Source organism: Dama dama, chromosome 9, assembly GCF_033118175.1.
Source record: "Dama dama isolate Ldn47 chromosome 9, ASM3311817v1, whole genome shotgun sequence".
NCBI classification, from domain to species: Eukaryota; Metazoa; Chordata; class Mammalia; order Artiodactyla; family Cervidae; genus Dama; species Dama dama.
In genome coordinates this window covers 69,700,489-69,724,285 of record NC_083689.1, presented here as the reverse complement: position 1 = coordinate 69,724,285, position 23,797 = coordinate 69,700,489, and the positions used below count along the sequence as shown (strand labels likewise).

The window sequence follows — 23,797 nt, the reverse complement described above, 5'->3', positions numbered from 1 at the left end:
ATCCCCTTTCTCTTGGATCTTCGTCCCATGCCCCCTCCCAAACCACCTCCCACCTAGGGTACCACAGAGCACCTGAGCTTCCCATGCTACTTAACAGGTTCCCACTAGCTATTCACATGGTAGTATATATAGATGTCAATCTCAACTTCCCAATTCATCCCACCCCCCTCCCCCCATGTCCACATGTCTATTCTCTGTATCTGCATCTTTATTCCTGCCCTGCCAATGTGTTCATCAGAACCATTTTTCTAGATTTCACATGTATGCATTAATATATGATATCTCCTTTTACCTTTCAGAGTTACTTCATTCTACAATTTGAGGCAATACCTATCAAATTACCAATGGTATTATCCACAGAATTAGAGCAAAAAATTTTACCATTTGTGTGAAAACACAATAGTTCAAATAAGCAAAGAAATCTTGAGAAGGAAAAATGGAACTCGAAGAATCAGGCTCCCTGACTTCAGATTATACTTCAGAGCTACAGTAAGCAAGACAGTATGATACTTGGACAAAAACAAATATAGATCAATGGAACAGCATAGAAACCCAAATATAAATCCACATACCTATGATCACCTAACTTATGATAAAGGAAGCAAGAATACACAATGGGGAAAAGACAGTCTCTTCAATAAGTGATGTTGGGAAACTGGACAGCTATATATAAAAGAATGAAATTAGAATAATTGCTAACACCATAAACAAAAAATAAACTCAAAATGAATTAAAGACCTAAATGTAAGACCAAACACTATAAAACTCTTAGAGGAAAATATAGGAAGAACATTCTTTGGCATAAATCACAGCAAGAATTTTTTTGACCCACCTCCTAGAGTAATGAAAATGAAAACAAAATAAACAAATGAGACCTAATTAGCTTTAAAGCTTTTGCACAGCAAAGAAAACCATAAATGAGATGAAAAGACAACCCTCAGAATGGGAGAAAATATTTGCAAACAAAAAGAACTCACAAGGGATTAATCTCTAAAATACAGAAACAGCTCACAGAGCTCAATATAAAAAAAATAAACAATCCAATGAAAAACTGGGCAGAAGACCTACACAGTCTCTTCTCCAAAGAAGGCATTCATACACTTCTTAGAATTGACATTACAAAGGGGAAAGAGCTGTCATAAGAAATGAATGATCTGGACAGTGGCAAAATCTCACATTGAAAGTTATTTAGATTTAGTAAAAGCCTAGTCAAAAAAAAATTTATTTTCATGAATACTTCTGGAAGTATGTTCTGAAAACACTTTCTCTATGAGATGTTCTGGAAAAATAAAACCGGAATCTCTACCTACCAACCTATACTTCAGCCTTCTACCTGAGTGTATATATGTGTGTAAATATTCAAACATATTGAATTAATTTCTTTCTGCGGTCAAGTCATCTTTGGAAATGTTATACACTCCATTCAATTCTTAGAGAATGATAACTTTATGGTAGTTTGTTCAAGGTTCTGAGAAGCCTGTAATCAAAATGTAACCCTTTTTTTTTTTTTTTTTTTTAAAATGTAACCCTTTTAATTTTATTTATTTGAAAACTTATTGGGCTATGGAACCATCATTTCATGAGCCATATTTTAACTTCCTATAGAGTATACTATAGGACATGCCATCATAATCTATCCTTTAATTTGGAAATATGGGGTTGTGGTCTCCTTGATTAAACCTTCAGCTCAATCATTTCAAACTTTAGAATGAACGAGCTTATAGATAATAATCTCCAGAACAGCTATCCACTCATTCAACAGCACTGTCCCCACACATTCTCCACACCAGACCCTTCTGATCACTCTGTGTGTGGCATGGACTATTAAGACCACACCTTTTACTTTCCCTGTTCGTTAGAATCCTGGTCAAATCCCATTTCTTCTGTGAATTCTATTGCAATGCCTATGATCAAATGGATCTTTTCCTTCTTTGAACTCCAAAAGCACTTAGCATTTCCACAATTATGATAATGATTTATAAATCTTTTAATATGTCTGAGTCTTGATTTGACGCCTAATTTTTTTAAGCTCTTAAAAGGGCAGAACTCTATTTCATGTATTTAAGACTCATAGCCCTAATGTGGTCTTAGTCAAATAAATCATCATTCACTTGACATATGCAGCAACACCGAACCTTCTGCCCTTATAAATTACATCATCCTGGACTGCCCACAGATAAGAGCAGCTGTCACTTCCCTAAAGCGCAGCGATCAATACTGCATTTCTCAGTCTGTATTTATAAACAGGAAATTAACTGCCTTCCATCATTGTTCTAATTGACCTTCAGCTTAGGTTTGAAAGGAAAGACCTCAGTCAAACAGGAGGCTTTACTGATGGTATCAATCCATTAATGGCGCCTTTGGTTTCATTATAATGGTGCCACAGGCAATAAAGAAACACATTTTGGTAGTCTGGGTGATGGGGGTCAGTTTGGCATCTCAAAAATAAAGGTTCCTTAGTAAATCAGCAGGGAAACTTTCAGGCCAATACTTATTTCTTGCTTGAGTTCAAATCTTGAGGAAACATCAAAATGAAATCCAAGCTAACTTGAGAGGGAAACAGAAGCAGCTAAATGTCTGCTGTGCAATTGGACTGAGACCTTTCCAAATTAGCTTAGTTAACGCTGCAAAATTGCCTCACTAAAATAGAAAACAGCCAAGATGTTAACTGGCCATTTCTAATTCTCAGTGCACTGATTGAGTACTAAATGCATTATATTTACTCCTTAAGTCACTACATACTTGTCACCTTGTTACAGACACTGCTAGGATAAGACATGGAACTTAAAAAGATCTTTGTAGAAACACAAAGGGCTCTTAGTTTCTTTTTGTGCAAAATGGGACTAGAGGTTTCTGAGACTCAGGGATGCTAAACAATCCAAGGATATGCAGCCAAAATGAGAAAGAAGAGTCACTTCCCTTGGCCCTCACTTAGTTTAGCATTTCTTAAATGAAGAGACAATATTTTTAAGCAAATTTTCCAAGTAATTCTCATGCAAAGAGATTTGAGAAGCATTATTTTAAGGAATTAGAATGACAGCAATAGTGAAACAGACTATAAACACTCCACTCAGACAGTAAGCTTTCTTCTAGAAAACAGAACACTTGCGTACAAGAAACATATCTTCTCTCTATATATTCAAGCATTCAGAATAATGTGAGTTATATAATGTGTACACAATTATATACAATAAAATGGTGGACAGGAGAAAGGGAAAACACAAAGACAGGAAGCAGATAGAAAGGGCAAAAAAAAGAATTTCATTCAGAGTGCTTGGACAGGTTCATTTTTCTCTTGAGCATAGCATGCAATCAAGAATTCTCTCTACCGTTACATGCTATCTTTTGAATGAAAAAATAAGGTAATCTTAATGTATTTTCAAAGAGCTTTATTTTATTCTTCATTTTTCAGGTTGAATATCTTCCAAAAAAAGTCACTATCTTTAGCCTCTAACAATCTTCTGTTAAAACGGGTTATCTTCCTAAACTGTTTTGAGTTTCAAGGAAGAAACTAAAACTTTTTGAAAACTTACTAATGTGCCCATCACAGAGCTAAACACTTTACAAAAGTACTCTGTCATGTCACATTCAAAATACCCTTGACAAGAAGTCACCCTTATCTCTATTTTACCAGTGAAGGTGATGGTGATGATGATGACTGAGCTCTTCAAAAACAACTGGGTTTATACTTTATATCAATCATCTCATTTAATTTATATACCGTCTGCGTGCACGCTCAGTTGCTAAGTCGTTTCTAACTCTTTGTGACCCCATGGACTATAGCCCGCCAGACTCCTCTGTCCATGGGATTCTCCAGGCAAAAATACTGGAGTGGGTTGCCATTTCCTTCTCCCAGTGATCTTCCCAACCTAGGGATCGAACTCAAGTCTTCTGCATTCCCTGCATTGGCAGGCAGATTCTTTACCACTGAGCCACCTAGGAAGCCCATACCATCTGCATGAAGGTAAACTTTAAATTACATTTTTATAGGTAAAAACCAGGGGGATTAAAGATTTAATAACCAAGAGCCTGGACTGGATTCAAGGTCTAACTCCATCATTTACACATATATAACCCCAATGAGAAAATAAAGTTAGAGGGGTTCAGTGGTCTATCTCCTCCTCTTCCACATGGGGAAGGAAAGTCTCCCAACCAAGCATGAATAGGACATGAGGGACATTTACCCTTTATTATCCGCACACAAGAAACTCATGGGGAAAGGGTTCTTCTTTCGAATCTTCTAAGGTTACTCTGTGCCCTAGGCTCAGACACCACTGGGCAGGGAGATTTAAGGCAAAGGTAGACATAACAATGGGTTTAAAATAGAAAAAATTATTTTGCTTCTGTGTTTTTCTTAGTGTGAGCCAAAAACAATGGTATAAATTTGGTGTCCTAGTGAATATCCCATCATATCCAAAGTGCCCATTTAGGGACGAGATATTTGATATATTTTTTAGTGAATGTGTCAAATATTTGCTTTTTGTTCTTTCATTGAAATGGTTTCTTATTTAGCTCTTTAAAGTCATAAAAAAAAAATTCCTGTGAATTGCATATTTAATCAGTAGATGTCAAGTCAGCCTTTTATACGTGCCAGAAACTATTTTTAGGGGACAAAAGTTATAGCAATAGTGATTAACTTGAAGAAACAAAGCAGTTTTTTTTTAAGGCTATTTTCAGAATTGTTTGTATTAATAAAGAAAAATAAGGTGTCCATAATGAAATTTTTACTATTTAGAATAAATACATCATCTGAACAAAGTATAATAGTTAAACACTGATTTTTCACACATGGGAAAGCAAATCAGAAAGTTAGCAGAACAAATTTGCTTTAGGTCTGTGTTCCAGTCAAATGCTGATAACTGAACAATGCTCAAATCCAGAAACTCAAAATACTTCCTCCGGCAGAGGCTTCAATCAAGGCATGTTCACTGAAATCAAATTAATTTTGGATTAATGTAATTTTTTATTATAACATATAAAGTACAATTTTGTCTATATTCTAACCAACAAAGCAAACATAATTATTAAAAAGGTTTCAGCTCAAAATCTGAATTAATGAATGAAATCTGCCAAATGTACTTATTTCCCAGGGCTGTCTTAACAAAGTAAGGCAAATAAGGTGCTTAAAAAGAGAAATGTACTGTCTCGACGTTGTGGGATGGGTTGGCTGGGGGTCAGCTAGAAGTCCAAAATCAAGGTGTGAGCAGAATCTGAAACCTCTAAGGGAAGACCCTTCCTTGCCTCTTCCAGCTTCCTGTAACCCCAGGAGCTCTCCTTTCCTTAACAGTTCATTCATCAGTTATTTTTACCTTTTGCACCTTCCATTTATGCAGCAAAGAATGATCATGCTACAACTTCACTGATGTATCCAAGTTCATCTCATCTACGTTCTCCTCTCTTCCCAACAGCAGAGCATAACTCAGGAAGTTCTCTGTCACTTAATAACGAAAATCATTTTCCTTCAGGGCCCAGTAACTTGTCAATCCTGAGACTTTACCAGAAGTACTGTCAATGTTCCCATTTTTAGCAACATTCTGCTTTTGATAATGTAGGTTTTCCCCAGGACAAGAGAAACTTTCTCTGCAACTCTCTTTGCCTCTTTCTGAGCTCTCACCATAATCACCTTTAACATTTCTATTTCTATGAACAACCTCTTCGAGGTCATCTAGACTTTTTCTATCAAGTGTCCTGAAACACTTTGAGCCTCTATTTTTTACCTGATTTCAAAGCAATTTCTGCAGTTTTTAGATAGTTGTTGCTCCACTTGCCGGGACCAAATCTGTATTAGTTTCATAGAGCTGCCAGGGCAAAGTAATATGAACTGGGTGACTCAAAACAATAGAGATTTATTTGCACAGTTCCGGAGAACAGAAGTCTAACTTCAGTGTCTGTAGGACCATGCTCCCTCTGAAATTCTCAGCAGAATCTCTCCCCACTTCTGTTGGTGGGTTTGACCCTTGGTGCTCTCTGGCCTGCAGCTGCATTGGTCTGATCTCTGCCTCTGTGGTCACGTGACATTTTCCCTGTGTGTCTGTCTTCACACGGCATTTTTTCACTTCTTCCAAGGACACCAGTCATATTGGATTAGGGCCCAACCTAAAGATATCTGAACTTCATTACATTTCAAATCCAGTTCATAGTCGAAGGTACCAGGTGTTACAATGTCAACATATCCTTTTGGGCAGGGGGGACAATTCAACCCATAACAGTAAGCATGCTGAGTGTCAACTAACTGTCTCTCAACTCTGAATTCAATACCTGCTTTCTTTCAACTGGCCAGGCTTTCTGTAATTAGCTCTCCTCAATGGCTTTGAGCTCTCCTCAATGGCAATAGCATTGAGCTTCCCTTGGAGGGACACACAGGGAGAAGGTCCTTTGTTCTTTTTTGCTACTGTGCTGTGGATCGGCATTGTGGGTGTGAGATTTCCAGTGGAGCTATGACCCAGCCACCTGCTCAGAATCCCTTGGCCACACTGCAGCCTTTGCTCAGTTTGACAGTAATAATCTACCAGCAGCTTTCTTGACAGAGACGCCATAAGCTCCAGGACTCTGCCCTCTCCAAATCCTGCTTTTTTAATATAGGTCCACACTCAGCTTTCCTGCAGTCAGGAAGATCCCATTCATATCACTAGTCATCACTCCCTCTGCAGGCTTATCCAATGTATGGCTTACCATACCCTAGGACCTCCTTCACCTGCATACTCATACCACCTGGTCAGGTGTACCCCCTTTGCCCTTCAGAAGACTGCCTGCCACTTGCTCAGTGACTACAGACCAGCTCTGATCCAGATCAACAAGCAAACTCCTCTACTATCCAGTGGGCTGAAACATACCTATAATCAGGAAGAACAAATCTGACTCTATATTAGATCTGTTCCTTTTCCCATGCTTATTCATGCTGACTCTACACCTTTTATAAAAGAATGCTGCCTATAGCCTGAAAATGTACAGGGTAGCCCATTCTCAGGGCTTTGACCTTTAAGAGTCCATTTACCTAGAGATAAAAAGTTGAAGAACAGGGAGTAATATTTGTCTGCTGGAGGTTTACAGTAACACCATGACCTGAAACATGTGGACAGCTACAAGAACAAAGGATTGCTATACCAAGAAGTCTGCAACAATGAACCATACTACTCCTTCACCTTGTCTTTAAAAGTGCTTTACTGAAACCCTTCAAGGAGTTTGGGGGCTTGGAGGGTCACAAGCCACCCGTTTCCTTGCACAGCCCTGCAATAAGCCTTTCTCTGCTCCAGACTTCAGTTGTTTTTTGTTTTTTTTTTTGCCTCACTGTGCATTGAGCACATGAACTTGCATTTGGTAACATACCCTGTCCTATATAAAGTCTGAACCCTGACCCTGGGGAGAGGGTCCCTTCCAAGTCTGGCCTTTGTTGGGTGCTCTCACTCAGCCCTAGGGCACCATAGGGAGGTTCCTTACATTTTACAGCTACTCTTTCATCAGAAGTTAATAACTTTCTTACATTAAACCTTCCCTCTTCAACTTGCTGTGTGGTCTTTATCTCATAAGTGGATTCATATTGATACGAAAAGCTTTTATTCAAACTTGTCTTATGTCCGCTAGATTGGCAACACCCTGAACATAATGAAATAGCAGCATCTTAGGGTTAGGAAGCAAAGTAGAAGATCTTGAGTGTAGTCCTTTCCAGTATAATACATCTTTTTCTTTTTTTTTTTTGTTTATTTTTTACTGAGGTATGATTTATATACAGGCACTTCAAGGCTGTATACTGTCACCCTGCTTATTTAACTTATATGCAGAGTACATCATGTGAAATGCCAGGCTAGATGAAGCACAAGCTGGAATCAAGATTGCCAGGAGAAATATCAATAACCTCAATATGCAGATGACACCACCCTTATGGCAGAAAGCAAAGAGGAACTAAACAGCCTCTTGATGAAGGTGTAAGAGGAGAGTGATAAAGCTGGCTTAAAACTCAACATTCAAAAAATGAAGATCATGGCATCCGGTCCCATCACTTCATGGAAAATAGGTGGGGAAACAATGGAAATAGTGACAGACTTTATTCTACTGGGCTCCAAAATCACTGCTGATGGTGACTGTGGCAATGAAATTAAAAGACACTTTCTCTCTGGAAGAAAAGCTATGACCAACCTAGATAGCATATTGAAAAGCAGAGACATCACTTTGCCAACAAAGGTCCTTCTAGTCAAAGCTATGGTTTTTCCAGTGGTCATGTATGGATCTGAGAGTTGGGCTATAAAGAAAGCTGAGCATCGAAGAATTGATGCTTTTGAACTGGGGTGTTGGAGAAGACTCTTGAGAGTCCCTTGGACTGCAAGGAGATCCAACCAGTCCATCCTAAAGGAGATCAGTCCTGGGTGTTCATTGGAAGGACTGATGCTGAAGCTGAAGCTCCAATACTTTGGCCACCTGATACGAAAAGCCAACTCATTAGAAAAGACTCTCATTGGGAAAGATTGAAGGCAGGAGGAGAAGGGGATGACAGAGGGTGAGATGGTTGGATGGCATCACCGATTCAATGGACATGGGTTTGAGCAAGCTCTGGAAGATGGTGAAGGACAGGGATGCCTGGCATGCTGCAGTATATAGGGTCACAACAGTATATAGGATCAGGCTCAACTGAGTGAGTGAACAACAACAAAGTATATATCTTTAAAAGTATGCAATGCTATGAGTTTTGACAACTATATTGACCTGTGTAAATACTACAACAATCAAGATATAAAACATTTCTATCCCCAACAGACTCCCCATGAAACTTTATAATCCATTTCTTCCTACCACCCTCAGTCCCACACAACCACAGATCTGCTTTCTATCCCTATAGATTAGTTTATATTATCTGGAGTTCTGCAAATGAAATCTTACAACATATATTCTTTTGCATTTGGCTTCTTTCACACAAGTTTAACAATGTTGACATTCATCTATGTTGTTAGCTATATCAGCAGATCATTCCTTATTGTATGGAATTTATTCTCATCCAGCCTTCCCCTCCAGCATGCAAAGCACTGCATAGGAGAGCCCAGGCAGTATTTAAACACCTGTCCACATCTGCACGCACTGCACCTGGGTTCCCACTGAGGGTGTGGACATGAAAAATGGACTACTATGGCTAATCACAGCAGCTAAGATGCCAGCAAAGGTGGAAAAATTCAACCTTCAGGAAAAATGGGTAACCAACTTGCAGCCCACTGAAGCTTTCTGAGCGGAGTAAGACAGAATGATATTGAAATACAGTGGCAATTGTTTATGGGGCTCATCTGACCAGCTGCCAGGGTGTGAAGGGTAGTGAAAAGAGGGTCCTCACAGTAAGTTTGCTCCCAGATGCTCCCATCCTCCTTCCCATCTGGAGAACACACAGTTTCAGGCTTTCAGAACCTAAAAATACATACAACCATCCAACAAATCCAAACAATCCCAGTCTGGGATACACAGAGTTTATAGCAAGAGAAATTAAGTTAGGAAACTTCCTTTTTCATTCTCTTGATCTTGTTATTTCTCACCTTCTGGTAGATTATCAGTCTACCTCTTTATGCTTATTTACCCAATTACCTTTACTTAATTTCTTTATTCACTCATTCATTCATTTAGCTTGCCAACTTATGTTGACTATGCCTGTTGCTACTGGAGAATCAGTGTTGAGGAAATTCAGACTGATTTCTCCCCTTACAAAGTTTATGGTTCAGTGTGGGGGAGAAAAAACAAAACAAAACAACATGACCCAAATAACCTGACAAATGATGATAAATTAAATACTGAGAAGAACAAAACCTGATGCCTTTTGTCTAATAAACTTATCTGATCCCAGAACTCTCTGTAGAATAAAACCCACTCAATTCTATTGAGCTCATCTCTTGAAGGACACTCTAGTAGGAGGTGTGGACTCCAACATAAAAAGGGACTGAGCAGATGCTTCGAATGCTATGATAAAACCCTCACAAAAAAAACAAAGTAAGCACTTGGCCCCTTCTTGCCTACTTTAAGCATTCCTGTGAATGAGATTATTCCTGCTGAAATATATCACCACGGGCAACTGCCTGTCTTTAGAACAGGCAACTGCCAAGACTATAAGTCTGTGTATTTGCAGAAATGTCCCAAAAACTAATTTCTGGGCAATGTGAGATATTCTAAGATATTTCCAGCTCAGGCTGTTGTACTCCGTGAAAGGATGGGATTGCCAAAGGTGTCCCATGGAGAGCACGCTGCTATTCAGAAATGTACAGTAGACCACACTAATAAAGAAATTAAATAACTGCTTTCCACCGTCATGCTCTGATTAAGAAATCAATACTATCCATCCCCAATAGAGTATTCTAATTAATGTGATCTCATTTTACTTTGTGAAAACTCAGGCAGGTGGTCACACTGAAATTGATGTTTTATGTAACACGTACAGCGTGGGACTCAGCAAGTGCAAGGAGCAGGGATGTGAATGGGAGGCGTCTTGGGGGTGGCGGGTAACAAACTAGGATATGTGTTTGAATAGTTGAAACCATCCCATGATACTTGTGCTGCAGGAAGTTCTGGGTTCTCATCACTGGTAGTTTCACACAGAGAAAGGATGCTTAGCCTTGAGGATGCTGTAGAATGGCATTTTACAAAGGTAACAGAGAGCAGGCATCAAAAGTGCAGACCTAGAGGGGCTTCCCTGGAGGTCTGGTGGCTAAGACTCCACGTTCCTAATGCAGGGCGCCCAAGTTTGATCCCTGATCAGGAAATTAGCTCTCACATGCCACAACTAAGAATTCAGATGCCCTAACTAAAGAGTCTGCATGCTGTAATGGAGATCAAAGATACTGTGTGCCACAACTAAGACCTGGCACAGCCAAATAAACAAATGATAAATATATAAAAGGTACAGACTTAGAGCTAGACAGACCTGGATTTGAATTCTAGCTTCTGAGTTTGAAAACTGGCTTGACACTGAGCAAATTTGCTAATCTCATTCACTCTCATATTCCTCTCTTTTAAAACAGATATTAAGAATAGTATTTCAGAAAACAAGCAAACTGATTAAAAAATGGGACAAAGACCTTTACAGCCACCTCATCTAAGAAGACATACACATATATATGTGTGTGTGTGTGTGTATATATATGGTAAAAATAAGCATATGAAAACATGCTCACATCATATGTTATCAGGAAATGCAAATTAAAACACCAGTAACATATCACTACACACCTATTAAAATGGTCAGTTTCTGGAACACTGACAGCTCCAACTGCTGGTAAGGATGTGGAGCAACATTCATTGCTAGTGGGAATGCAAAATGGTATAGCCAATCATTTTAATTCTATTTCTATCTTTGAAAATACTTGATTTAGTGTATTGTATTATTACACCACATCTACTCTAATGGAACCAAAATTTCCTTGCCTTTATATATTATTTAGGAGCCTGTGATAGATTCAAGAAAATAAAATTGCCTTCTCCCCCACACCTAGGTATTCATCTATTTGTTGTGTCACCTCCCTGTGGTGGATTTACAAGGCCAAGCTATGTGAAGAAATAAAGTTATCACTAACCAAGGATATGAGAGACCAAGAGTTAAAAGCAATCTGTGTGATTCAGGCCTTTTAATACTGAGAGATGGTGTCTGCTGGTCGCTTCACCCTTCTTCTTTCTTTCTTTTTTTAAAAATCTTGTTCCATGCCTCCATATTTATCTTTTTCCTATCTATCTGTTTATTTCAGTGCACTTCAGACTGAACCATATTGCAGCAGTCAGCTTCCCCGGTGGTTCAGATGGTAAAGAATCTGCCTGCAATGCAGAAAACCTGGGTTCAATTCCTGAGTCAGAAAGATCCCCTGGAGGAGGAAATGGCAACCCACTCCAGTATTCTTGCATGGAGAATTTCATGGACGGGCTATAGTTTATGTGGTTGCCAAGAGTTGGACATGACTGGGTGACTAGCAAACAATTTGTAAGACAGTGCAGTGGTTTCTTACAAATTAAACTTCCTTGCACCACAGATTCTAGCAATGTTGCTTTATGGTGTTTACCCAAGGGAGTTGCAAACTTATGTCCACACACACACAAAATACTTGCACACAGATGTTTTTAGTAGCTGTATTCATACCTGCCAAAACTTGGAACTAACGAAGATGTCATTCAGTTGATGAGTAGATAAACTATGGTACATTCAGACAATGGAGTATTATTTAGTGCTATAAAGAAACGAACCATCAAACCATGAAAGGGCATGGAGTAGGAACATTACACAATTATTACTAAGTGAGAGAAGCTAATTTGAAAAGGCTATATACCATGTGATTCCAACTATTTGGCACTTTGAAAAAAGCAAAATTCTAGAGACAGTAAAGAGATGAGTGGTTGCCAGAGTTTGGAGGTGGGAAGAGGAGGGGGGAATGAATACAAAGGAGCATGGGGTTTTTAGGGCATTGAACATACTTTGTATGATACGATACCATAAATGATAGATACATGTCATTGTTCATTTGTTCAAACTATGGAAAAAAAAAACACCAAGAGTGAATTGTAATGTTAACTATGAACTTTAGGTGATTGTGATGTCTCCAGGTAGATTCTTCAAATGTAACAAATGTACCATTCTGATGGGGGATGTTGATAGTCAGGGAGGCTATGCATGTACAGGCTTCCCTAGTGGCTCAGACAGTAAAGCGTCTGCCTGCAATGCGGGAGACCTGGGTTCAATCCCTGGATCAGGAAGGTCCCCTGGAGAAGGAAATAGCAATCCATTCCAGTACTCTTGCTGGAAAATTCCATGGACGGAGGTGCCCGGTAGGCTGCAGTCCATGGGGTCGCAAAGAGTAGGACACGACTGAGCGACTTCACTTCATGCGTGTGTGAGGGCAGGGAGTGTAAGGTGGGGGGGGGTCTCTGTACCGCCCCTCAATTCTGATGTGAACCTTAAACTACTTACAAAGTCAAGTCTTAAAAAAAATGATCTATGCCTCACAGAGGTGATGCAAATTAAATATGACAATGTAGATAAAATATTTAGCATAGTACCTGACAGGTGAGTACTCAGTAACAAGTAGTGATTACTATTACCTAAAACTTTTTAGTGATATTATTACTTTTAAAAATAACAGCCAGGCTGCCCTTTATGGTATTTATATTTTATGAGGCATGATCAGATTACTGGAGAAAGATGAATTTCAATTAAGACAACATGACCATAACAGGACTAGAAAATTTGGTTAGGGGGTTTAGGAAGTATAAATTATTCCTGGTCACATTGCTATGTTCTTAGACTATCAAATCAGCACTCATTTGTGTGTTACATTGTGTTAGAGGATCACAGAAACTTCCATGTGTCAAAAATGGTCAGATAAGTGGCAATTTTATATGGCTCTATTTATATGATCCAAATCATACCTCTCTATCTTATTTTTAAGGAAAGAGTTGATCATTAGAAGTAGGTAAATGAACATCAGAAAAATATTTATCTCTGTAATTCTACAGAACTCCCAATAAAACACTGTTAAAATCCCTGTGGACTTCTTAAAAATTACTTTCTTCCATCTCTAGAGTTCTGTTTGCATCTGTTCAATACCTTCTTGCTTTGAGTACCCTGGGAATAGCACCTATGGTCTCTATCATTTCCTGTGGAAACAAGGCTAAAGTGCTAGGTCTGCCACTATTTGATGCATGACCTTAAGACAGCTGCTTAATTTGCCTAGGTCTCATTTTCCCTATCTGTAAAATAAAGGTATTGGAGAGGAGGGCTTCCAGATCTCTTCCAACTCTAAAATTTCATGATTCTATAGTTGGACTCTAGTGAGAGGGGCCTGGGATTCATATTCTTTTCTATATTAGTTCATCCTCAGAAAATCATTCCATTCCAGAAATTTCACCAAGGGCTAATTTGTGCAACAATTATTTCTACTCAGCCATCCTTTCCCCAAACCTAGCTCTTTGGGCCAGTGAAGGGAGGTTGAATTCTAGCCATCTGTCCCCTTCTCCTAGGATAAATTTAATTAGGACAGTAAGCCTGTTGGGAGAAATCACAAAATACATTTCAAACCAGGAAATGAAAGGGACTTTTAAATATGATTTGTTTTCCTCTGCAGTCCTGAAGCTGGCCAAATGTACACGTTTGTCCTTCTTTTTCACTTTATAATATTAGTGTGTCTCAGTTTTCTTAAGCTGTCATATCCCTCTCTACACTTTCAGGTCCATCAGAATTTTCACTACTATAGTGAGTTTCCCTTACCCTCCTATTCCATGGCAACCGTCTTTGTGACTTACTTTGTCTTATGGAAGCTTTTCCCAAACAGCCTTAACTTTTCTAGTATCTGCAGAGGACACTGAGTTATGCTACACAATACCTAGTCTTCCTTCTCTGACAAAGAGTAAGACCATTTTGCTTTGGGGGTAACATCTTCTGAGCCTCTGGAGGTGGAGCTCAGGACTTTGGTGGAGCCAATTTATCCATTTAACCAGTCTCTTTCTCAGCACCAACCATGTGTCAGACACTGAGGATGCTAGACTAGAATCATAAGGTTCTTCCTCTTTTAGAACTTACATATTGCTTTAGAACTCCTAGAATTAGAAATTGTGCTTTTGCAATTTCCCATCCCCAGCGACTAGCATACTACATTGGCACATTCTACATACCCCCAATCCCTGAAAATATGGTTAAGGAATTAATAATTAAAAGTATCTCAATAGCATGTGATGGTAGGAATATAACGTGTTGTATGACTGCATGCGTGTGTGCATATGGGCGAGTGACACTATGGAGTTATCACTGTGTTAGGACTGCTTCTACAGTTGTACATGAATAAGTCACGTAATCCTTACAGTAATCCTATGTGCTTGATACTATGATGATGCCAGTCTGCAGAGAAGGAAATCAAAGAAATCAAAGGACTTGTCCAAGTTCACAGGGCCAGCAGACAGTATGAGGAGGATTTAAACCCAGCAGTCCAGCTCCTTAGACCTCACTGTAATCATGCTACTGCGTTGCCTCATTTCTATAAGGACTCTAGACTTGTAAAGTGACAATACAAATAAAGGTGGGACATTAGAGTTTTACTATTCCATTCCCAAGTGAAAGGTGGTATTTTTTATTTTCTATTTTTTTCTCATCCTCAAATCAAATGAATATACTTCAGAGTAAACTCCTATTTTGTAATCATTTTGACTTTATGGTTCTCATTTCACCAGGAAGATGGAAGCCCAAGATCTAGAGATTTATATTTAGGGCTGAATATAGTCATTTTGATAAAAACATGAAAAGAAAAAAACAAACAAACACTGGAGATCAAAATACCCCAGTGCATTATACAAACACATACACATACACACAAATCACAATGAAAACTGAGATATCTGACCTCCTTATGGAGACCCACAAGATCTTTCTAAAATCCTCTGAATCAGAAATCATTGTTAAGAACTGGAAACCAGCAGTTTCTAGCGTAACCTTTTAAGTCAGGGCCTCTCAGTAGCAAAGGAAATTCATCAGCCAGCAGTCCATGGAGCCCTGTTTACAGTCTGCAGGAACATTCATTGGGCTATTATGAAGAACGCTAATGCTCTCAATTACACCTAAATTAAGATAAAGCAGTAACCTAGTTACTGTAAAAGTGGTTTTATTTATAGACAGCAATTTAATCTTTAATATGCAACCACCATCTGTAAAACTACTTAGCCCCATCTATCCCATTTATGTCTTTATTATCCTTTTGTAAAAACACATGGAGCATTCTTGGTTATAGATGCGAAATGACTTCTTTCTGTAACACTTTTTTAAGCTTAAAAATGTTGATGTAATTACAGTGGATAGATACATTTTCGTGCTGAATGTGCTTCATCCATTATACAGTATAATGAAATTAATCACAATCTCTACAGAATGGAAAAGCGATTTATGATAGTTAAAGAGGAGGACCATTCTCCTCTAATAGAAGTGTTTGGGTGGCAAGGACCTCTGGAGAAAGGGGTGGAGGCACAGAAAGATTCCCATGCTTAGGATGGTCAACCTTTTCAACTAAATTGTCTCGCAAAAGGAAGCCTCTGAGCACGGGGCCAGCTTTGCTCCATCAGCTGGCATTGTTGGAGGCTCGGCTCTGAAAGTGCAAACTGTCTCTTGTGTCAGAACACATCTGGAAGCCTAACCAGCTTCTAAGCTCAACATTTCAGCAGAGGCAGCCTGTCTATTCCCAAAGATAGAACTGTTATTTTCTGAGCAGGGTTCCTGAGCTCTTGAGGGGATATACAGAGCCCGACAGTTATTGTCATTCCTTTAATGATGATTAGTTGACAGCTGGAAGGAAAAGCCAACAAACAAACATACACACAAACAGAAAAAGTTTTGAAAATCTTGTAGGACATCCAAAACCAACAAGAATCTTTTTAAAGCTCACCTTTAGAAGGCAGAAAATCTCAATTAGCTGAGATTCTTATTGATAAAGGTAGAAGATTTCTGTAGCCAGATGAAGAACTAGAGACATGATCTAATTCACAGCTTCCTCTCTGCCTCACCAATAGAGGATATGATTATCTGTGTTTTTCCACTGTGCCCTGACTCAGTGACCCATACTACACATGGCACATGGGGTGAAATTGAGATGCAATGGCATGCCAAGTCATTCTTCATATTTACACCTTGAGGAACTGAATCCCAGACAAGTTCTGTGACTCTCTCAGTGACATGCAGTAAGTTAATGCCAGAGACTAGAATGGATCCTGTGTTCCCTGTCTATGGTCCTTAAGTCTTTACAAGAGTATTATTTACATGCAATCAGCAATGATCCAGGGTGTAGTGAAACATAAACCTTCAAATACAAGAGATGGACAAGAGTTCAGCCTTTAATCAGCCCAATCCAACTTCTAATACTCACAGTCCAGACAATGGGGACAGAGATCCAGTCTACTAATTTGTGGGGTGGGACCACTGTAGAATAATGCATTGCTGTAGCTGACTCATGTTCTAAAAACTGTTTGCAAAAAGAAGTTAGCCATTCATTCTACCAAGGGTCTACGAAATTATTATTATCCTTTACAGTACTAACCTCAAATTTGAGCAAATATTAAAAGCAAATAGCCCACAAATAGGTGAAAAGAAGGCTACTTGCATGAAAATCCAATCCCCTCTAAAGCAGATCCAATTTTTCTTGTGCTTCAACACAAGCTTATTGTTCAGTTGCTCAGTCATGTCTGACTCTTTGTGACCCCATGGACTGCAGCACGCCAGTTTTCCCTGTCTTTCACCATCTCCCAGAGCTTGCTTGAACTCATGTCCATTGAGTCAGTGATGCCATCCAACCATCTCATTCTCCATCATCCCCTTCTCCACCTGCCTTCAACCTTTTCCACCATCAGAGTCTATTCCAAATAGTCAGCTCTTTGCATCAGGTGGCCAAAGTATTGAAGGATAAGCTTCAGCATCAGTTCTTCCAATGAACATTCAGGACTGATTTCCTCTAGGATTGACTGGTTGGATCTCCTTGCAGTCCAAGGGATTCTCAAGAGTCTTCTCCAACAGTTCAAAAGCATCAGTTCTTTGGCATTCAGCCTTCTTTACGGTCCAACTCTCACATCTATATATGACTACTGGGAAAACCATAGTTTCACTATATGGGCCTTCATTGGCAAAGTAATGTCTCTGCTTTTTAATATACTGTCTAGGTTTATCATAGCTTTTCTTCCAAGGAGTAAGTGTCTTTTAATGTCATGGTTGCAGTCACCATCCACAGTGATTTTGGAACCCAAGAAAATAAAGTCTGTCACTGTTTCCATGGTTTTCCTATTTATTTGCCATGGAGTGATGGGGCCAGATGCCATGATCTTAGTTTACTGAATGTTCAGATTTAAGCTATTTTTCTTTTTAAAGAAATAGCAACTGCAACTACATCCTGAAACTGTTTTATTTGTTCTTCTGTTTATTACCTGCAAATCACCACTAGGAACATAAACTCTAGAGGGGAAGGAACATATTCTATTTTTAGCACATCCCCAACATGTGGCATGGTATTTGATATAAGGTAAGGACTTAAACTCCATTTATTAGCTTAAGTAATGAATAAAATTCAAAGCATTTCTAATAGAAGGCAAAGGGCTTTTACCCATACGGATGACTAGAGAATGAGAGCTTATTAAGCAAGAATTATAAATGATAGTTATAAAGATGCCTTGAAAACTTAGGGAATTTCTTATAACATATCACGGAAATAGAACGGAGATGGCTACAAAGCTGCATGTATAATGTGGACTGAAATACACCCTAGCAGCTGTACCTTTGAATTTTATCCTGCAGGGTATACACATTGCTATTGAAAAATGAAATAATTTCACAACCATCTAAAGAATTTTTTCACTCCAATTTTCCTATTACAGTTAAGAAAACAGACTTCCAGAGATGTGGAGATATTTGGAAGGTCCAGAGGTGGGGAAAGGTAGAAATTTAAAACTGGGTATCCCACTTCTATTTCAATGCTTTGTACTCTATTAGCCTCAGTCCTAGTGTTAAGAGTATCTTTAGAAATTTTACTGTTTGATGCAATCAGAACTGCAGAACATACTAACTGATCCACATAAATTTCATTAGCTCAGAGGAAAAAAAATACACAATTTCTTAGAGTTATACTCAGCAGGTAAAGAATCTGCCTGCAATACAGGAGACATGGGAGACTTGGGTTCGATCCCTGGGTCAGGAAGATTTCAGAGAGTAGGAAATGGCAACCCACTCCAGTATTCTTACCTGAAAAATGCCATGGACAGAGGATTCTGGTGGGCTACAGTCCAGGGGGGTCAGAAAGAGCCAGATACAACTTAGAGACTAAACACACACACCTGCCTCTGAAGAAACAACCCTGCCGCCACCTTTTGAGTTACAACTAGTGCTGTCCTAGTGAAGGCTGTTAAACTGTTCCTGCCACCCCAGAAAAGGCACCATTATTTGGCGCCAAAGTGGACTGCCAGATTTAGAAGCTTCCAGCTCTCACACGTAACCTGCCAGCCCCCTCCTTGGATAAGGAGTTAATTTCACTGTTAGGGCACAGTCACAAGAGTCAATCCTCCCATCCAAACCAGCCACTTCTAACTTGGGTAACTGTGAGCAATTTACCCAATTGTAGCACTCAGGGAGCGTGTGAAATTAACCCCAAAGCCTGATGATGCCCTAGTCATAAATTGCAGGGAACTGAGGTAAGGAAACTGCCTTGACTGGATTCCACAAACATTTTTAGGGGAGATTCCCCTGCACTTATGCAGGTGACCAACAGGTCTCTGATTATAGAACCTACAGGGGAAGAAGACTGAGCTACATGGTCATGGAGAATTTTGATTGTAAATGCAAATTTATCTATGCAATCATCTTTCAATTAGTCACATTCAAGAAGAACTGTATAGATAATGCAAAGCCTCTGACTGTGGGAATCATCATTCATTTTGGTTTTGTACCATATATACTGATTAATGAAGTAATAATTGTTAATAATGTACTCAACAATAGCATTTATCATTAAGCATGCACTGTGCGCAACACACTGTATTAAGCTATTTACAAACTGTCCTCCTGAAGGGGCGTTCCCTCTGAAAACCAAGACAACGAAGAGAGGTTCATTAACTTGCTCAAGGACACACAGCTACCAAGCAAGTGATGGATTCAAATTCATGTCTGTTTGCCTCCAAAGCTGTACATTTGACCAGCATACTATACTTGTTAGAGGTTCCTTTCCTGTATGCTCAGAGTTGCTTTCCTCTGTTCAGAATAGGTGGCTGATAATGTGTTGACTTGAAAAACATTCCTTCAAGGCCACTCCCACCAAAACTCATCTTAATCCCTTCTACTAAAGGGCCTGAAATCCTAGGATTAAAGTTTCAGTGCTTTAGAGTTAAGAGTTTATTAGCTGCAAACAGCCCATTAAGATGCTAATGGATCTCAGATATGATACCAAAAGCACAAGTAAGAAAAGAAACAAGTCAATTATTTGTACTTTATCTATTTTACCAAATTTAAAAACTCATTGTGCTTCAAAAACACAATCAAGAAATTAAAAAGGCAATTCATAAAATGCAAGGAAATATTTGCAAATTAGTTGTGTGGACTAGTGTCTAGAATATATAGAGAATAACAACAACAAAAAAAGATGACTTGATTTCTAAAATGGGTGGTGGGGGGAAGGATGTGAAGACATTTGTCCAAAGAAGACATATCAAATGGCCAATAAATACATGAAATGCTGTTTAGCATAACCAATCTTAAAAATCATCAGTCTTTAGGGAAATAAAAACCAAAACAACAATGAGATATCACTTGCATCCAGTAGGATGGCAATAATAAAAAAAGATGAAAAATGAGCGTTGGGGAGGATGTGGGAAAATTGGAATCCTTTTATGTTGCTGATGGGACTGAGAAACAATACAGCAACTACGGAAAAGAGTTTGGCAGTGTCTCAAAATATTACAATTAGAGCTAGCATAGGATCCATCATTTCCAGTCAATACCAAGAAAACAAATGCCTGCACAAAAAAATGCCAACGAATTATTCATAGCAGATATTATTCCTGACAGCCATAGGTAGAAACAACCCATATGCCCACCAACCAATAAATGGATAAACAAAATGCGGGATTAGTCATAAGAAGGAATATTATCCAGCCATGCAGGTTTCATTCCTTGAATACAAGGAATGAAGTGCCAACGTCTGCTATAACATGACTGAAACATCATGCTAAGTTTAGAAAACCAGACACAAAAGACTATATATTATACGATTTCATGTCTATGAAGTAAGTGAAAGAGTAACTCAATAGAAACAGATGCAGAGCAGATGGTGGACACCAGGGACTAAGGGAATGGAGAGTGACAGTGTACTGGGTGCAGGGTCTCCTTGTGGGATGAGGGTAATTAATGTTCTGGAGCCAGACTGGGGCATGGGGATAGCAGGTGCATAACATTTTGAATATATTAAATACCACAAAATGGTTAACTTTAAAATAGTTAATTTTAGGTTATGTGAATTTTATGTCAACACAAGAGCAACTTACTTTCTGTAGGATGAGTCTTCTATGAGTTCTGGGCCTCAAAAGATTGAGTGGAAGCAAATTGTTCATTTCTATCTTTTTCCAAGAAATCTGATACAACCAGGCAAGGTATTCAATAAGGATGCAAACATAAAGGATTCCTGGATAATTATGTGTAGCATCCTGCACAGTGAGCTCTTAGTTTAATCAAAATTTTTCTGTGCAGTGCTTTTCAAAAGCTCATGCCAAACGGCTTAAAAACAGGGCTAAGAAAGACTCACCCATGAATTATCATTGGGGCTAGAGTGAATATTACCCCCAATAATGTTGAAAAATAAGTTCCTGGTAGCTAAAATTTCTTCTTTTCATGCATAAAGCAAAGATATACAGATAACGTATAAACAGATACATAATGTATCTATTGTATTAACACTTCCTGGTGGGAGGGCATGGTTTTGAAAAAAAACATAAGCAGCTTCCTCAAGGGACAATGATGAATAAGGTGAATAAAAGGATTGGGAAATATCCCTCTAGATCAGAAAGAATACCAAGAACAATTCATTTCTCTTGATAAAGGGGTAAGCTTTTTTAAGGAGGATTCTTCAAGTAAAAAGTATTGTTAACCATCTAGGTAAAGAAAGTGAAAGTGAAAGTCACTCAGTCATGTCCAACTCTTTGCAACCCCATGGACTATACAGTCCATGAAACTCTCCAGGCCAGAATACTGCCGGAGTACTGCCTTTCCCTTCTCCGGGGATCTTCCCAACCCGGGGATCAAACCCAGGTCTCCCACATTGCAGGCGGATTCTTTACCAGCTGAGCTACAAGGGAAGCCCAAGAATACTGGAGTGGGTGGCCTATCCCTTCCTTCTCCAGGGGATCTTCCCGACCCAGGAATCGAACTGGGGTCTCCTGCATTGCAGGCAGATGTTTTACCAACTGAGCTATAAGGGAAGCCCAACCATCCAGGTAAATAGCATATATGTCTTGAAGACAATGTCCTAATACTAGCTAAGAGAACAGACACCCTGGGTATTCTACTTCCTAGCTGCATAACATTGAAACACTAAAATCCTCTCTGAACCCACATTTCTTCCAATGGAAAAGGGGATGGGGTTGCTCATTTCATTGGATTACTGTATTAAATACATGTGTTTATACCTTGGAAGCTACTTGGGCCAGTGCCTGGAGCAGCCTAACTTCTCTAGAAACTGAGTCAGCTGGTGTTCCTTAGTTTCTACCACCTGAGGGTGAGGAGTAGGGGCTGTACAGACAGATGACCTGGGCTTGAATATTCATTCTGACTCTGGGCAATGTACTCAACACTTCCTGTCTTCAATAAAGGAAATAAAATAACCTCCCCTAATCAATGTTCGAAGATTAACTTAGGAGTCAGTTCCTGGAAAGAGTCAGACATGCAAAGTCTGACTGGACTGAGCCACTCAGCACACACACACACACACACACACAATTCCTAGAAAGTTTAAACAATGCCCACCACCTAAAATGCATTCAATAAATTAAGTTGTTATGACTGTTATTATTATTTGATTACCATGGCAGTTATTATTATGATGGACCTACTCAGCAGTCATAATTAAATGAGGTGCTATATAGGGTACAGAAGACTGATAAACATGTAGAGAATGGGACACCATTTGGAGAGGATTCCCCAGAAGGAATGGAGAGGACAAATGACATGGCAGGAAATGACCAATTGCTAAAAAGCACAGTAGAGATTACAGTCCTCCAAACTCATATAAAGAGGGGAGCAAAGCATGAGCTGGAGGAGCAAAAGAAGGCTTCTTGGGAGGCGAGGGAGATAAGGTGAACTTCCCTTTCTATCATTTAGAAATATCAACACCTCTTCCACTACAGTCATTTTGTTGCTACCTATAAAAACAATCTTTTGAAAAAGATCTTTCCATCTTTACGTATCTTCCCACAGACTTTCCTCCCTGGCTGCCAATTGCCCACCTGAAAGCACATAGAAATGCTACAGTGACTGCCAGAAAATGCCAGCTCTCAGCAGGAGCATATGGTGAAAACCGCCAGAAAGGCGGTGGTAATTTTTACAGCAGGTTATTACTACACACCTCCTTTGAGAGGCCAATTCACAGCTTGTCCTCAACACTACATTAATTCATTTATGGTTTTCCAAAAATGCTCGATTTCCTACTGTCCCTAAATCTGACAAATATGCTCTCCTAATTCAAAACCCTCACGGAGATCCTTAAACTCCCAATCGAGCGTGATGCCAATTCCAGGTTGCAAAGCCAGCCTTCCTGATGCGACGCATCCTCTAGGTAGCATACTTAGGCATAAGGCTCTAGTCTCTCCAAATGCAATTTTCTTCAGGCTGCCAGGATTCGCATAGCTTCTCTGCTTCAAACCTAGAAAATGTGCAGCTAGAAACAATTTGGAGTGCTTACTCAAACATCCCCTTGTAACAGGTCCAAAGAGATGATTCCAAAACTTTAACTAGGTTATCGTTTCCAAAAGTTAAAAAAATATACATTGTGTGTATATATAGGCACACATATACACACAAGTACTTATTTATACTCATCTATCTATATCTATCTATCTAAAAAGACAATAGCTTCACTTTTGAAAGTGGAATGTACACACTTCTTTCATTTCTCTTCATTGTCACCGCCTCCTCTGGTCCAGATTTAAATATCTAGCAGTAAAACTGAGATTTTCCTTTGTTGCTGGATAAATATCAATCATTTCCATCTGCTACCAGGACTTTGTTTTCTTGAGAATGATATAAAATTTAGATGCTAATGCAACAGTTTGCATTGTTTAATCACAGCAATGAAAC

The 23,797-nt window shown here is 39.1% G+C and overlaps 1 protein-coding gene across 4 annotated transcripts in view; it reads right to left on the bottom strand.

The window, feature by feature from the left end:
* The window catches only part of SGCD (sarcoglycan delta), a 660,276-nt gene that overhangs the window by 297,045 nt on the left and 339,434 nt on the right, over positions 1-23,797 (bottom strand). The window lies entirely within an intron of this gene.